This window comes from Ictidomys tridecemlineatus, chromosome 3 (assembly GCF_052094955.1).
Source record: "Ictidomys tridecemlineatus isolate mIctTri1 chromosome 3, mIctTri1.hap1, whole genome shotgun sequence".
Classification (NCBI taxonomy): Eukaryota; Metazoa; Chordata; class Mammalia; order Rodentia; family Sciuridae; genus Ictidomys; species Ictidomys tridecemlineatus.
The window spans coordinates 202,384,252-202,402,310 of NC_135479.1; the positions used below are offsets into that span (position 1 = coordinate 202,384,252).

At 42.1% G+C, this 18,059-nt stretch overlaps 1 pseudogene; it reads left to right on the forward strand.

Annotated features, from left to right (window-relative positions):
• Positions 1–1,740, forward strand: part of LOC101968528 (E3 ubiquitin-protein ligase RNF168 pseudogene) — a 1,878-nt pseudogene extending 138 nt beyond the window's left edge.
• Positions 1,741–18,059: the final 16,319 nt, after the last annotated feature.

Below are 18,059 nucleotides of genomic sequence, written 5' to 3' on the forward strand. Positions count from 1 at the left end.
GTGCTGTCCCTTCTGTCGCCGCCGGGTCTCTTCGTGGACTCGGTATCATACCCGTAAAAATTCTCTCATCAATATGGAACTATGGGAAACGAGTCAAAAACACTCTCCCCAAAGGAGTGCAAGCTTAGAATCTCTGGGCAAGGATGGGAGGAAATTGTTGATGACTACCAGCCCATTCGTCTGATATGTGAACCTGGGGAATTAAGAAGAGAATATGAAGAAGAGATAAGCAAGGTGGACAAGGTGGAGGCAGAGCGAGGAGCCAGTGAGGAAGAAGAAAACATACAGAGATTATATATACAGAGATTATTGGCAGAGGAGGAAGAAGAGGAAAAAAAAGCAGGCAGAGAAAAGGCGAAGTGGAAGAACAACTAAAAAATGATGAAGAACTGGCAAGAAAGCTAAGCATTAACATTGATAATTTCTGCGAGGGGAGTACCTTGGCTTCTCCTTTGAATTCCAGAAAATCTGATCCAGTCACAACCAAGTCACAAAAGAAAAATAAGAACCAACAAAGAAACATTGGAAATATTCAGAAGTATTTGTCACCTAAATCTCTATTTGGATCAGCAACACAGTCTGAAGTTGTACAAGAAGTCAGGAGAAACTCCACATTCTAAGGAAATTGACAGAAGTCATATGAAGAGCCCTACAGGGCAAGATACAGAAATTGAAGAAGATATGCCAAACACTTTCTCCTCAAATGTGCCTTGAAATTCAAGAACAAGGTACAAAGTCTTCAGTAGAGTCACCTATGCCATGGTTATGTGTCTGTGACGCAGAACAGTGCCTTGAAGGAAAAGCCAAAAGATCAAACAATCATGATCAAGAGTTATATGTCTTAAAGTATGAAGGACCTAAATCCAAAGTTCCCTACTCTAAAGAAACTACAGTTAAGCCTTGTGGCAAGACAGAGAATGGGCGTACTTCTTCAAATATGATACAAATAATTGGAGACAGCCCAGTTGAGACAGAGTCTAGCCAACCAGACAGTCAAGGTGTTTCAAAAAGAAAAAGCCAGGAATCTTCAGTTGAAGCAGTCAGAGATTCATGCTTTTCTTTAAAAAGGAAGAACAAGTTCTCAGAATCTTCTTCAGGTCAAGAGGAAACAGAAATGAATTTTACCCCAAAACTGATAGATTTGGAGCATTTACTTTTTGAGAGACACAAACAAGAAGAACAAGACCGGCTATTAGCGTTACAACTGCAGAAAGAGGTGGATAAAGAACTAATGAAGCCAAACCGGCAAAAAGGATCCCCAGATGGGTACCAGTTACGTACTACATCCTCACCTCCACATAACTTACTAAATGGGCAGAAGAATTACAAAGACAGAAACTTCAAAAAGCAGACTGATGTAGAGCATCCAAAACCTCGAAGAGGCTCAAGAGATGAAAACTGGCAACCTTCTTTTAAAATCCAGTGGAACAGTTCGGCGAACGGAAAAAAGATGTCAAATTCTACTAAAGAAAATTGTAATGTATCTAAAAGTACTCATTCTCTACAGCCTAGTAATTCACAGAAAAGTATTTTTCAGATGTTTTAGAGATACACCAAATAATGTGGGTGAAAGGAATGTCTTCTAGTAAAGCTGGATTGTGAAGCTCTCTTCTGTCATAGAATCTTTATAAATTTCACATTAATCTCTGTTGTCTAAGCATACTTATTATCTTTAAAGACTATGTGATTAAAAGGAAGCATATACAAATGTGTTTTCTATAAAACTCAGTGATAAGAAAGGATCCCTATTAATTGTTAATAACTAACATGTACTAAGTTTAACGGTCCTTTTGTATATACAGATGTGTTCACCAAGCCAAGAAGTCCTGAAGTGCCATTCTTTAAAAAAAAAAAAAAAAGGAAAAAGTTAAAAAAAAAATAAAAAAAAATAAAAATAGCCATCCAAACAACAGTGAGGGTGCTGTTGTCTTTGCTATATAAACAGCTGACAAAACTTGATCAAAGGGACATCAAATTACAACAAACAACGGAGTGACAGACACAGAGCAGCAGAGTACAAAAGAGAAAACAGTAGCCTTCAGCAAGTGTGAGCTCCAAGACGGGCGGGAGGGAGTCTGCACCAGGAAATGCTCTTCCTCTGTCTTTGGGCAAGTTATTTTATCCTTCCACATTTGTTTCCTCATCTGTAAAATGGGGATAACAAGTCAATCATGATAGCACCTGACTGAGCTGGTTGTTTTACCTCACAAGTGAGTTGGTAAATGTGAAGTGCTACTTAGGTGACCCATGAATATTATTATCATCTCATTAGAAATGCAAAAAGTACCAATAAAAAAAAAGAAAAAAAACAAATACAAAAAAATTTAAAAAAAAGAAATGCAAAAAGTGCTAAGTAGAAAAACAGAAAATAGGTAATACTAGAAAACATGAAAAAAACGAGAGGTAGTGAAATTCGAATTCTCACACAGGGAGAATAGTTTAAAACAGCTTTTGTCCTTTGGTAAAAGGTGAAAGATTTGTATGATCTGAAGAGAAACCAGAATATGGGCTTTCGCGCTTTAGGAAAGCAATTTGTTGTTTGATTTAAAACATCTTAAACTACCATCACCTTTGACCCAGTAGTTGTATTCTTAGAAGTCTGTCCTGAGGAATAATCATAAAAATTCCTGTTTTTACTAAGATTTTCATCATAGCATTATTTTTTCATGGCCAGCCGCTGTGAATGAACTTTTAGAGATGGAAAAAAAAGAAAATTGCTATACATCTACCCGACGCTAACATTTACTGGGCTTATCCAGTGCTGGCCCTGCTCTCGGCTCTCTCTGTGTTTAATTCTCACAATAACCTCCAAAGGCAGATGTCCCCCTTGAAAAGCCTTATCCTGCTAATAAAATGTTTATGAAAAACACAAAATAGCATCATAAAAATGCTCGTGATAAATGCTAAACGTAAAAGTAAGATATTTATGTATCCTGTATGATTATAACCAGGCATTTTAGAATTTCTTTATGAACAAACTAAAAATATGGATCAAAAGCGCCCATGAAAGGTGAACAGTTATCTATGAAAAATTGCTTTTGTGAGCACTCATGAATCTTGAGACAACATCACCACCACACAAATCCAATGGCACTTTGATAGTGGCCTCCAAGACATACCAAGTTGGGTTCCCTCCCTGTCTCTCAGGTCTCACCCACTGGGTGAGATGCTTGTTGAAGGATGCTCATGATGGCCTGGCATCCCAGAGTGGACAAAGGACTGAAGGGTGAAAAAAATTAATTCTGAGAAAATGCAAGCAGGAGCTTTCATGGTTAATGATTATAGTAGATCTCACACCGTTCCAGTTATCAGTGTTATGGATTTTTCGGCCCCACCCAAAGTAACTGGATTAAGATTCTGTGGCTGTGGTATTATATGGCTTGATTTATTTAGGTTGTATTTTACTTGTAAATCAATCAGTGTCTTAACAATTATTTTAACCTGGAGACAGGAGCATAGTTGTATACCTGAGAACGTATTTTTTTTCCTAGCGTTTTTATTATTGTTACTTGTACCTAATTCTTTCCCATGGTTGTGGCTTGGCTGGAACTTGGGGCTCATGGTCATTCTCTCTTTCTGTCTGTAGATGGCAGCACAGCACTACCTACGAGCCAATGCATACACCAGGTTTGTAAGTCAGAGCTGTGGGTCAGGGGAAGCAGCTAATAATGAGTAAATCAGTCCAAGCTGATGGCAAATTAATGTCTTCATCAAGTGAACAAACTGGCCTCCTATACAAACAAGGTCAGAATATTTATGACCCAGGGCATTTCATAAAGCAGAACCCCTCCACATCTATGTAGTTTTCGCTGTGGAACTCCCGGTGTTACCTGCCTTCAGGTAACTCCTGCATGAAGCCCAGGCACAAATCTCACGTGGTAAACCACATTTCCTAGGGACAGGTGCCATTCCTGTGTAACTATGACTGAAAGTCACTCTTGATACGTAGTCTCATTTTTCCTACACAAGGTAATTGGAAAAGTGATTGCTTTAAACGGAAGCCACTGGGACGACATTGTGTGCTTTGTTCTAAGTTGAGTTCTTAGTAATATCCGTCACCGTCTGCCACTTAGGTTAGATGAAAGCTTATTCAATATTTAGAGTAGGCTGCAAGGCGTAGAGATTGTTGTTGACCACCTACTGTAGGTCAGTCGTATGATTTGAATGAATTGGATACTCAACTTTGCCATCATGGCCAGAGGTCACTTTATGAACTCTTCTCATTAAGTGACCAGAGGTCGAGGGCTTACTGCATTCCTGGTTCTAGATAAGTGTTGTCCTGGAGAAATCATGTGAACCACATGTGAACCACAGCCGTTATGGTTTGGATCTTAAATATACCCTGAAGGTCTTTGTGCTAATGGCTTGGTTCTCAGCCTGTGGTGCTAGCTGAGGTGGTAGCACCTGTAGGAGGTGACTGGTGGAAGGAAGTGTGATCATTGTAGGTGTCCCCTTGGAGGGGATGGTGGGACTCCAGCCCTTCCCGTGTCTCTCCTCGTTTTCTGGCTGCCATGAGGCGAACAGGGCTTCTCTGCCATGTGCTCCCTCCACGTCGTGCTCTGACACCACCGGCCCAAGGCCACAGAGCTGAGAGAACAGGACTGCAGCCTCTGAAACCATGAGCTAAAATAAGCCTTTCCTCCTAATGAGTTGTCTTTCTCAGGTATTTCCTTATAGTGACGGAAAGCTGACTAACACAAAGAGAGCAGCTGCTTCAGGTGACTCTAACGGGTACTTACTGTTGGTGTCACACTGTAGTACGCAGGAGCCACGGTGCTGCTCAGTTAAGTCATTCAGGCAATTTTGTCGGCCTTGACATAGTCAGAGGTATGAAATGGGCATTCAAACCCCTTAAACCATGGAGGAACATTTTCCAGGGTAACTGAGAAAGAAAAGCTTTCTTCCTTTCTCATTATGCCTACTGACAGAGAGCATTTTCAGTGTGATGTAAGAATCTAACGCTCATAGTTCATGAGAGAATTGCCTAAGTCTTTGGAGAAGTCGATAGTCGGAGCTTTAGAATAAAGGGAGTAGAGATCTGAAAGTCAGGGCTTATGATTCTGCTTCTGGATCAAGCCTTTCCTGAAGCACCTGTGTACTCAGTTACAGGAGCCAATATACTTGCCTTATTGAGATGGTTGAATTGGAGTTTCTGCTCCTTGATACCTGAAGAATTCTAAATGCTGAACTGCAGAAAGGAGTGAAGGGAAGGGGAAATAGGGATAGGTCTCTGGTTTACAGTGCAAAAACTAAAACAAAAACAAAACTTTTTAAAGCCTCCACAGTAATTTGCTTAGCAGTTTGGACTACATTTTCTAATAAAACTCAGACCGAATGATGGATAGCTTTCTTGGATAATTCATGCCAATGTTCTTAAGTCCGTAAATATAATGAAAATGCATACCAGTTGGCATTAAAGACCCAATGTATTAAGTATACTTTAATTACAGGATTGTGGCTGCTATTTGGATCTGGAATGTTCCCCAGAAGCTCATGAATTAAGGCTTGGCCCCCAACTTAGTGCTATTGGGAGGTGGTGGAAGATGTAATAGGTGAGGAGGCCTAGTGGGAACTGTGGGCCCCTGCCCCTTCCTCCCACCTCTCTTTTGCAACTTGGCTACAAGGTGAGTGTCTTTGTCAAGTGTTGTCACCATGATGGGCTGCTTTACTGCAGGTCCCAAAGCAACAGGGCCAGCCAGTCATGGACTGAAACATCCCAAACTGTGAGCCAACAAACAAACAACAAACAAACAAACACAAAAAACAAAGAGCAAATGAGAAAACGAAAAACCTTTAGAGTTTATAAACTGATTATCTCAGGTATTTTGTCATGGTAACAGAAAGCTGTCTAACACACAAACTTATGCATATCTTCATTTCTAAAATAATATGTCCTTTAGTTCAATATACTTAGAAATGCATTTGTAGATTGGAACTTGTCATTTATAAGGCTTGCACATTCTTCTCATTGGTTTGAGGCAGGAGGAAATACTACTTTGTAAATGTCATAATCCTTTGAAAAGGGTAAGGCACAGAACGAAACTGTGAGCACTTAATACAGATTCTTCAAATATCAAAAGTTGGATCAACATATGCCCACAGTTATAAAGATGTAACATTATTTTTAAAAGTCTTTAGCATTAAATTCCTAAAGGGCCCCCAAATTTGAGTCTTTGCTCTGCTTTAACCCCATCCCAGCTGTTTCTACTAAGTACTCAATTACCGTCAGGCTGTTTGCAATTCATTCTGGGACCACGGAGAGACCACAGGGACACTATATCAATAGAACTGTCTTTGCCAAATAATGAACTTTGGAAAAAGGTTTTGTAGCCTCATAATTGAATGCTAGGGATCCCCAGAAGCCCTTCCCAGAGTGCCAGGCTACCTACCTGGCCCCTTCCTGCCTGGTTCTCTTGGGTGCTGGGGTTTTGTCACTGTATCTTTTCCCTAGGCAGCAGCTGGCACCCCCTCTGCACACTCCATCCCCATGGATGCTGTCCCCATCCTTCCTGCATTGACTTTGGACAGATTTCTGGGGAGCAAACAGCAGAAGCTGCCATGGGGCCTCCCAGGGTCCTTTCTTGGTTGTGTTCTGAAGACTACCCCTGGGGTTGTTCCTAGGCCCTTGGAACCAGAACCCGTGTGACACTTCCTGGCCGTCTGTACGTTCTGGCTGGGATTTTGTGGTCCTGCTCCGACCCCACTCTTTCTCCTTTACATCACTTTCCTAGTTAGTGTCCTTCTTCGTCTTCTTCCACTTGCTCAGCAGGCCTGAGCTCTCTGCCTTTGGCACCAAATAGTACTTTATTCTAATCCCTTGTCTGAGTGCTGATGCTGGTAACAGGGGACAGTAGCAAGGCTTAAAGGCATCACTTGTGAATGGAGAGAGGCTACTCCTTACTGCCCTGGGAACACGGTTGATATTTTTTTTTTTCAGCTGAGATAAAAGGTTATTTAAAAAAAAAATTCATCACTTTCTTACTTGGGCAGATTTTTAAATGTGTTTATTAACAAATATACTTCTCAGTATTTTTTTTTTTAAAGAAATATTGCTGCTTCCCAGAGTGTTGACTAATATTGCCTTTTGTTGGTTCTTTCCCCGTCTCTTCTGTTACTCTCAAGGCACACTAAATGTTTACATTACACATCATTTTATTATTTTCTGTATTAACAAAGCTCACTATTTATGTCAAGTAAAAATGGAGACTGGAGTATTTTAAATTGTCTCTTAAGATAAGGGTGCATCAAGAAGTAAAAATCTCTCTTTTTTTCCCCCCTGACAGCCAGCACTATTTCTCTGTTAAGATCTCTGATTGCTTCATAACAGATGTGAGCCTTTCACATCAGCTGGGCCAGAGAATTCTTCCCCAAGACTTTTCAAATTAGAGCTGGAAAAGGGGAGCCTCGGAGTTCAGAAACTATTGCTGCGTCCCAGAGAGAAATAAAATCAAAGTGGCTTGGGACAGTGAGCAGTTCTTAGGCTCAGGTACCTTCAGATCTGACCAGTGGCTCGGCTGACCTCAGCTGTGCGTGCTCACATGTCTTTGGGGTGCAGCAGGTTGACTGGTTTAGGCTGCAGCATCTGGGGTGTCTGTGGTCTGCATGGTTGACTTCCACATTGGCTGCATGTCTGTCCCTTCCGCTCTAGCAGATTGGTGGGGTGTGTTCTGTGAGATAGTAGCGGAGAACTTGCAAAGTCACCTTGACCTGGTTCTGAAGTAGCTCACCGTGACTTCTACTCAGGTGCCACCGGCTAAGAAGCTGACATGGACAAGCTTGAAATCCAAGACCACCCAAAAGCAGGCTATGGTCTGGGTGCAGCTACATGGGAGTGTGAGGAATCTGGACCAGCCTTTCAAAGTTCCATAGCCCTTTTCTCTCTGGGCCTGGAGCTGTTAGGAATGAGTTCCACGTCTAGACTCTGTCTACAGTAGAGGGAGGCAGATGGAAGGGGGAACAGGAGAGAATCCTTATAACCTTCTTAATAACGTCTTTGGCAATGCTCACATTGATGCACTTGAGAAGTTTGGTCCATCAGCTTTATTATTGGGAAGGCCACTCCACACCTTCCCAAACTCCCTTTCTTTGCATAAATTGGTGTAAGCTATATTTCTGTTACTTGCCACCAAAGGGTTGTAACCCATATATAGTATTTTTTTTTTTTTTGCTAGATCATAGTCTTTATTTCCAAAGATGCTTTCTCTATCCCAATGCAGTTTTTATGTTTATTTTTTAGGGGGACTTTTTTTAATATCAGAAGACAACATTACCTATATTTCACAGGTTATTAGTTTATTATATTAAATGACCACACAAGTATCAAGTGAAAATGTTGCTAACTATGTAGTGAGCGTTGCATATGATGAATGTAAATTCCAAGAGACATATAAAATCAGTTTGTAAAGGTAACATATTAATACTTTTAACACAGGAATTTTGTCTTTAGGAATTTATATAAAAAATAATGTAACAGAAGCAAAGACCCTTATGTATGAAGTAGTTCATGATAACCTCATTTATTATAGTAAATAAAGGGAAACATCTAAATTAAGAGAATGTTTTAAAAATTACGTCAGTGTACCAAGATACTGTCTTTAACCATGTTAATAAGAAAATTATATAAAATATGACATGAAACAATACTTCTACAAGCATACAAACTATGTATATGAATACTTCCCATAGATACTGACTTTATTCATATAAACACATACAACACACATGGTCATGTTCTCTCTGAGTGCGATAGGAAAAATATATATATTTCAAATCTACTTGTAATTTTCTTAAATAGGAGACACTCATTATCTTTGAGTAAAATTATTCTTCAATGGTCCCTTTATTCATGCAAAGCCAAAAATCTTAATTTAGAATCAAGAAGCTCGAACCACACATACTAAATAGCTCTGCATAAAATTACCAAGGGCTGAATTTGTTGTGGGCAGATTTGCCTCTCTATAGGATTCTGATGATGTTGTCTGTGGGTGTGGAAGCTGTGGGTTATTAGGAGGGATCGGAGTCTACTCTGGGGACTGGTGGCTCATGGTTATGAGTGGAGGGGTGCAATGGATGCAACTTCAGGGGCAATGAGGACGAAGCCAGATTTACAGATAGGTAGTTAGTGTAGTTAGATAAATTGGGTCTAATATCGAGTAAAATCAAGAATGGAGGCCATTATACAAAATGGAGCAGCATTATAGGAAACCTGAGCAGCACTTGGGGGAAGTGAAAATGTCCCCAAGGCCCAGAGCCCATCCCAAGGAAATGAAGCAGCTCCCAGCGAACACAGAGATGCTAATCCAAAGGCCGGCCCAGGCCCTCACCTTTGGGCCTTCACACCTCCATTCCATCACTGCAAGATAACAGAACAAAGGACAGGAATAACACAGGGATGCCGGAGAGTAGACCTCAGCTATAAAAGAAGGAAGACCTCGCCCTTCCCACAGATTCCACCTCTTAGGTCCCCTTCTTCCTCCGGGGAGAAGTCTTTTCTGCTGTCCTTTAATAAAGCTTCTACTTTCCACTCTAAACTTGCCTTGGGGTGCTTCTCTGGTGTTATACTTCAGCATTGGGGAAGCAAGGACTTGTCACTGGTAAATAGTGGTAACAAGGTTTCATGTCCAGTGCTGTATTTTTCTTTTTCTTCATTGTAATTCTCCTTGTTCTCCTCAAGGCTTCAGTTAATTGTCTTAAATGTGTGTCCTGGTATTTGCTGTACTTTCGGGAATGAGGGGAGGGGCCTGTAACTCTCCCAGCACAGAACAAGAGCCTGCCTGGCCATCCTGGGATGGTAAGAGGATGGCAATGGTGATCTGCCGGTGGGTCTCTGGGTCAGTGCAGCAGATGAGAGTTAATTTGTGGACTATATAACAATATACCTGAGTATATTTCTGTTTGCCAAATATTGTATTTTTCCTTCACTGTTTGCTATGGAAAGATCTAATTCTCCTACTCTGGTAAACTCAGAAGAGGCCATTTGACTTGCTCTGGCCAATGAGACGTGGGAGGAGAAAGTGCATTGTTCCAAGAACCGGTGCATTGTTCTCCATCTTTCTTTGCTCACCCATGGTCCTAGGTCCTGGAGTGAAGGGGTGGGGCATCAATGACATAGCCCATTTCACTTGCCATGTTTTGTGGCTATGGTGGTAAACTCTATGTGCCAACTTGGCTGCATCATGGTGTGCCCAGGTATTTGGCTAAGCTTTATTTCTGGGTGTGTCTCTGAGTGTGTTTCTAGATGGCATTAGTGTTTGAACAAGTGGATTTAGTAAAGTAGATGGCCTTCTCCAGTTGAAGGGGTATCATCCAATCCATTAAGGGCCTAATAGAACAAAAGATAGAGGAAGGAGAATTTCCCACTTCTGCCTGTTTGAGACACTTGTTTCCTTCTGCATTCAAACTGAGACTTACACCATTGGCTCTCAGGCCTTTGGACTCAGACTAAACTATATTACCTGCTTTCCAGGGTCTCCAGCTTGCAGATCACAGGACTTCTTGGCCTCCATAATTAAGAGATGTATTTCCCCATCTCTCTCCCCACCCCTTTCTCTTTACTAAAATCCAATAAAACCTATTGGTTTTGTTTTCCTAGAAAATCCTGAGAAAGCAGTAAACCTTTGTGATTGTAAGTAACTGAGACTTTGGGGTTATTTGTTACTGCAACATCATCTCACCTATCCTAACTTATACAATGGGATTTTTCATAGACACAGAATATGGAAGATGGAACCTTCCATTGTCATCTAGTAAAGAGCTTCTGCAGACTGAAGATCTATTGAAAAACCAGCCTCTACCTCAGAGCAAAGCCTGTCCAAGGAAGGGACATCACCTTTGTCCTTGGAAAGACCCACAGAGCACTCCTAGGCACATTCCCACCCTGCTAAGTTGTTTATCTACAAATAACAGGAGAGATCTGCTGCGCCAGGTGTCGCTGACTCAGTCAGGCTAGGTGGGGATCCATAGCAACCCCCTAGCAGCCACCAATCAGCATGAGACAGGGAAATATCTGGGATGCCAGATGACCTTCCCAGTAGTTTATGATGGTTGATAACATGTTGGGAATCCATGTAGTTCAGCACAAACACCCCTCTTGACTTAAACCAATCAGTTCAAATGAATCTCCCTCTTGGAGTAACCAATCACCCCTACCCAACTTGTTCCCACCAGTGAATGTGCGCTAATCCTGTTTTAGAGTTGTTATTTGATTTTCCCGCTGTGTGTGATGATTTGCTAAGAGATGCTATGATGTATGTGGGGTCCCTGCCTTCTCCAAAGAATGTATAAAACTGCTGCAAACCCTGGGCTCGGGGCCTCTCAGTGTCACCAGTTGGTGTGTGCGCAGAGGACCGAGCTAGCTCGCAATAAACACCTCTTGGATGTTTACATCGATCTTGGTCTTTGGTGGTCTTTTGGGGGTCCCGAATTGGAGCACAATGCTATGTCCTCTTGGCTTAATTCTTGACTTGCTTTTGGGCCTTTACGCTGATGTCAAGCAGTGTAATCATATTCCTTTGATATGTCTTTCTGAAACAAAGAGCTTCCTAACTTTCTCATCCTGAGAATAAAAACTACTCTCTGGCCTGGCTGGGTGCCACCATAGGTAAGGAGCAGCATCCCTAGCTAAATCCACATATGCATATCACCTGGCTTTTGTTTTTTTAGATTGCTTCCTAGATGGTCCCCTGAAAGTGATTACAATCTACCTGCTTCTCCCCAGTTTGATCAAACTGTATAAAATTCCTTTTTCCTTTTTCCATTGTTTGCCCATTTGTTATTGGGGAGAGGGCCACGGGGGGGGGGGGGGGGGGGGGGTTACAAATCCAGTCAGTGGGATCCAGGCAGGTTTTCTGGCTTTGACTCCTGGAAACTTTGCATCCATATAAAAATAATCTTGAACTTTCGCTTCTAATTCACCCCCCACCCCCCACCCCCAATGTTCAGAGACTTGGGATAGCTGCCTATGAGCCCAGCACCCAGACTCATTGACAGTGTGTTTGATAAACTTGGGTTTGAATTCCACATAGTTGTCAAAAACTCTATTTGAGAAAACAATTTTACCCCTGGCAAATGCTGAAAGTCCATCTGGAATATTCCCCTGATTTTTCACAGTAGGAAGCCAGTCTGAAGATTATGATTTTTAAACGAGAGGATTTGCTTTTAAGTTGACCATTTAAAATACATTAAAAAGGATCCTCCCAATTCCACAAGGGCAGGGACCCAGATTAATTAGAAAGGCCTCATTAGCTTCCCGTGGAGAGGGTGTTGACAGGGAAGACCCGCTGATAACAGAGGGGTAACTGCCAAGGATGGGCAGCCTGACGCTGTGCTTGACAGGAGCCTCCATAAACACTTTAATCCCTCACTCTAGAGTCCCTTGATAAAGGCAGATAGAGGAAGCAAAGCAATTACCCAGATAATTAAAGAAAAACAAAACCTGTGTGCGGCAGGTAACTTGAAGAGCTTTCTCTAAATTTACCAGGCAACCCCACCTCCCCATTTTTATTCTTTGCTTCCCGTGGTGTCAGCAGGAATCTGATCTGGCTCACAGGAGCCACTTTAACAAGTAAAACGCTCTCAGCCGGTACATATTGCTTCATAGGAATTCCCCTACTCATCAATCTAGATTTTGCCATGGATCTGTCAGATCTCAGGGCTGCATTGCTCCCACCGATTCATGGCAAAACCCCAATCCTGCTACTGCTGTGAAAATGTTAAGCTATTTGTGAAACTTCAGAAAGCAAGTTCTAGCAAAGCATGCTTGTCTTACGGTGCTGGGTTAAGATGAGGACTGCCCCTTCTTAGCCTGAGCAAATGAGGTTCCAGTTGCGCTAGAGGCCAGGGAGGACTTGCTGTGTATCAATCTTAGCTCCAGTGCATTCCTATAGGGCAGGTCCCATTGCCTTCACTTTGCAGAGAAGATGGAGTCTCAACAAGTCACGCTGCTGACAAGTGACAAAATTAGAATTTGAACCCATCTCTATTTAATTCCAAAGCTTCCCTCCCTTCAAAACCTCAAGTACTTCTGGGAAAACCAGGACACTTACCTTTCTTAAAAGCTCTGGGTCTTTTCTAGTGTCAGTTGGTTAGAAACTATATATTAAAATGATAGTTTTCAGCTTTACACAGTAAGCCTCATAAAAACAGGTTGTTGGCACTGCACTTTAGGTTTCTGATTTAGTGTGCTTGAAGGAAGGGGAGTGAGCTTTCTGGGGCACTGATCCCATCATGAGTGATCTTCTCTCAAGACCCAATTTCATCCCAAAGACCCCATTGTAAATACCATCACTTGGGCTTTAGGATTTCAAAATACGGATTTTGGAGGGACACGTTCAATCTGTAACACTGAGTCAAAGCTGTTTGCTGCCCTTCCAGAGTACCCTCTGCTGCATTGTTGCCCCCTCTACAAAATCCTAGAGGAGGGGAGGACAGGGTGAGGGGGTTGAACATGGGGAAGTCTCTCTCTCTTTTATTTGATGACCCAGTTTCTCACTCATTTCAAACTTGGTATAAAGTTATATCAGATTTCATTAAAATGTTGGAGAAATGGCTCATGGTTTGTCGTTGTGCTTCTCTGACCTCAGGACCATGTCCCTTGTTGCAGAAAGACACTTCTTCTGAAGGTAGCACTGCAAACATGGATTAATCTGGGAGGGGAAGTAGAAATTCTACTTCCCAACCATAGAGTTCCATAATTTAAAAAATTGCTTCTGTGTATCATTTAAAAGCAGTCAACTCATACATTGCTGGTGGGACTGCAAATTGGTACAAACAATATGCAAAGCAGTAGGGAGGTTCCTTGGAAAACTGGGAATGGAACCACGATTTAACCCAGCTATTCCACTCCTTGGTCTATACCCAAAGGACTTAAAAACAACATACTATAGGGACACAGCCACATCAATGTTTATAGCAGCACAATTCACCATAGCTAAATTGTGGAACCAACCGAAATGCCCTTCAGTAGATGGATAAATAAAATGTGGTATATATGCACAATGGAATATTACTCAGCATTAAAAGATAATAAAATCATGGCATTTGCAGGTAAATGGATGGAGTTGGAGAATATTATGCTAAGTGAAGTAAGCCAATCTCCCCAAAACAAATGCCAAATGTTTTGTCTGATATAAGGATGCTGATTCATAATGGGGACTAGTGGGGCAGCATGGGAGGAACAGATGAACTCTAGATAGGGCAAAGGGGAGGGAGGGGAAGGGAGGAGGGATGGGGGTAGGAAAGATGGTGGAATGAGATGGACATCATTACCCTAAGTACATGTATGAAACACGAATGGGGTGACTCTGTGTACAACCAGAGATATGAAAAATTGTGTTCTATTTGTGTAATATGAATTGAATTGCATTCTGCTGTCATATACAACAAATTAGAATAAATAAAATTAAAAAAAATAAAGCAAAAAACAAAAAAACAAATAAAGGCAGTCAAGTTTAAAAGATCCATTTCATATTCAAGATAATCTGATTCATCTCTCCCCTCTGTCCAGCACTGGCCAGGCCTCTCTGTGGGGACCTAGAGTGGAGAGGTTTGGCCTGTTTATCTCACTCTGATGCCTGTCTCGGGCACTTTGCTCCTTTAGTGAGGGGAGATGGGAAGGCCCAGATCTCTCACTCTGGGTGCACACTAGCCATCCATTGGCTGTCGCGCCTTAGGCTGAGGTGTACCGTGTTCATCCCAGGCTACTTCCTCTTTGGTAGATATAGGAGAGTTCTTCATGGACCATCCAGGAGTAGTGAAAGGCTTTTCCCCAAGTCTCTGTTTGATTCCCTAACAAGGGATATTTACTCTAGTATAACGTTCGTGGAGCACATCCAACTTTTGTGGCCATTAATACACTCTGCTATTTCTGTTGCTGAGGACTCTCACCCTGCAAGTGGCCCTCTTGTTTCAGGAACAAGACGGCACAAGCCCTGCTGCCTTCTGTAACACCAGATGGTAGGAGGGCTGGCTTTCCTGCTGCTGGCTTCTCTCTGCTACCTAAGTTCTCATCTCCCCAACTCAGAGAGGCACAAGAAATGAGCAGATCAGCCTGCTGGCTCCAAAATAGGATGTTCCACGGACACTGTGTGCAGTCTTGTCTGCTTGCTGAACTACAGAAGCCTATTAGTCAAGAGGTGAGAAAGGGGTAGAGAAAGAACTTGATTATGATAAGCTGATTGGATGATGGCAGGGATTCTTGTTCCTAAAGAGCCATCTTAATGGGAAGCTGATTTAGGGGCAGTTTCTATAGGAGATGGTGATTACAGTCTGATGGGGGCCTTGTCACTCCTGGAGGTTCACACTCAGATGACAAACATCTGATTCTAATTATCCAGCCACTGAGATGTTTTTAAGTTTTGCAAATATCAGGAACAAAGATCATTATTTCCTCAGGCTGTTCTTGTCACGGATTAGTTTGTCCACATTCAGTTCCTGACACAGTACACAGTGGATAGGCTCCAGGGGTTGGGGTAGCTGCCCTGAGCCCCTCTTACTGATTTACCAAACTCAAGGTAATGGATGAAACATAGGTCGCCTGATTATTTTAGAAGATGAAGTTTATAATGGGAATTGGCTTGAGATCTGGCCTCACTGCTCAGCTTTACCTGTGAGGATCCACATGCCTCTTTTACCCCCTCAAAGTCAGAGTGATCCCTTTATTATGGTCTAGATAATAGGTGCCCCCACTAAGCTCATGCAAGACAATGCAAGAAAGTTTAGAGGTGAAATGGTTGGCCTATGAGAGCTTTAACCTAATCTATGCATCAATCCACTGTTTAATGACTGGATGAAAACTGTATCAGGTAAGATTGTGGCTGGAGGAGGTAGGTCACTGGAGGTATGTTTTGGGGTCTGTATTTTGTCCTGTAGTGAGGAGAGTCTCTCTTTGCTTCCTTGTACCACGTCACACTGCTTTTCTCCACCACATCCTTCCGCCATGACGTCCTGCCTCATCAGCTGGCAGTCTGAAGGGCAGGGAAACAGCCCAATGAACATCACCGCAGAGGAGCCAATCAGCTAGATGTTGCTGGGGCCACTGTGAGCCAATCATCAGCCAGCAGCTGGAAGTTTGCTGGCAGCTGGATCATCAGCTGGCAGCTGGATCATCAGCCGGCAGCTGGAAGTTTGCTGGGGCCCCTTTGGCACTTTAGAATAGTGGAGTTGGCCATCTATGGACTGAGACCTCTGAAACTGTGAACGCTAAATAAACTTTTCCTTCTCTACTTTTTCTTGTCAGGTCTTTTGATCACAGTGACGAAAAAGCTGAGTAAAACACTTTTTCTCTCTTGCATGATGAATGCCAACGTTCGTTCTCCATTCTCTACCCATCGCACATGACAAGGAATCTCTCCTTTCTTCATTATCTTCTGCTTATATCTGGTAGGGAGAAGAAGAGGATATGGGGATGGTTAGGAGAAACAGACATTTAAAACCAGCCTATTTAAATGTCTTGGAGGAGTATAAGACCTCCAGCCACTGGCAGCTCTGTTAGAATGTGAAGGTCTTGATGTGTCTTTGTCTTCTAAATCAGGCTTGGGTGATCAATTTGGAGACAACAAAAATGGTACCATCAACTCTCCCACTGCAAATGGGACAAAAAATTCATATCATCTACGCCATCCTGAACTCAAGTTTGGAAATGCCTGTATACATTGGCTGAGTACATTGAAATATCTGTATACACTGCCAAGACAGGTGTCTCCAGAGAAGCCATCTGGTTGCTTCTGTATTATTTTGTTATTTTAGTAAATAACATGCTATAATTGCATGGCAAATGGACATTTTTGAACTATTAGACTTGAGAGGGATCTGGTCCACATTGCAGCTGCAATACTGCCCCCTGGTGGATGTTTTTCAGAGTTAAAAGGGTACGTGAATCCGTTTTTCATTGCTTTGACCAAAATACTTTTTTCCCCCCATTGCTTTAAATATAAACGACTTGGAGGAAAAGTTTATATTGGCTCATCATCCCTGAAGTTTTAGTCTGTGGTTGGTGGCTCCATTGCTTTGGGCCTGAGGCATGGCATCATGGAGGAAAGGTGTGGTGGAGGAAAGCTGCTCAGTTCATGGCAGTGAAGAAGCAGAGAAAGGAGCGACGGACAAGATAGAGTACCCAAGGGCACACCCCAAGTGACCTATTTGCTCTGACCATGCCACACATCCCTACAGTTTCTATACAACTAAGCCATCCAAATTGTTGATCCATAAGATGGATTAACCCACTAATGATGTCGGAGCCATCATGATCCAATCATTTCTCCAAAGCTCTACCTGTGAACATTGCTGCAAAAATCTCCAACTGCTGTTGGTGAAATGCCTTTTGCTGTGGTTTGGATGTCTGTGTCTTCCCCAAAATTCATGCTGAAACTTAATCCCCAACAGTATTCAGAAGGTAGAGAAGAAGGACCTTTAGGAAGTAATTAGCCCTTGTGGAGGGGATTAGTGCCCTGATAAAAGGCTTCAGGGAGAAAGTTCACCCCTCCATCCTCTTTTACCCTTCTGACTTCTACCATGTGAAGGTGCAGCAAGAGGCACCATCTTGGAAGCAGAGATGGGGATCCTTATCAGATACCATATCAGTCAGCATCTTGATTCTCAGCTTCCAGAATTGTGATAAATAAATTTCTGTTGTTTATAAATTTTCCAGTCTGTGGTATTTTGTTGAAGAAGTGGATTAAGACACTCTCTGTGGCTAATGGTCCCAATGATTCTCCCTCCAATCTACCTAAGTGACTGACAAGGATGTGCAATTGTGAGATTAACACCTCCATTGTGGCTTTCCTTTATCAAGGGAAGAATACCCTCTTCTCATTAGGGTACTTTTACTTTGATTCCTTCTTTCAAGTTCTCATGCTCTCAGATAAAGCTTAATATAACTTATCTAATGCCTGGACTAGAAGAAAACATCAGTGTACCTACAAACCTATATCTCAAGTTGTATATTTTTGGCAACCATCAATTGGTTCCATTCTCTCATTCTGAAGTGGGGTGATATTCAAAATGTGTATTTAACAAGCACTTGTCTTGGGCACCATGATACAATTGGCAACTAATCAATAAGT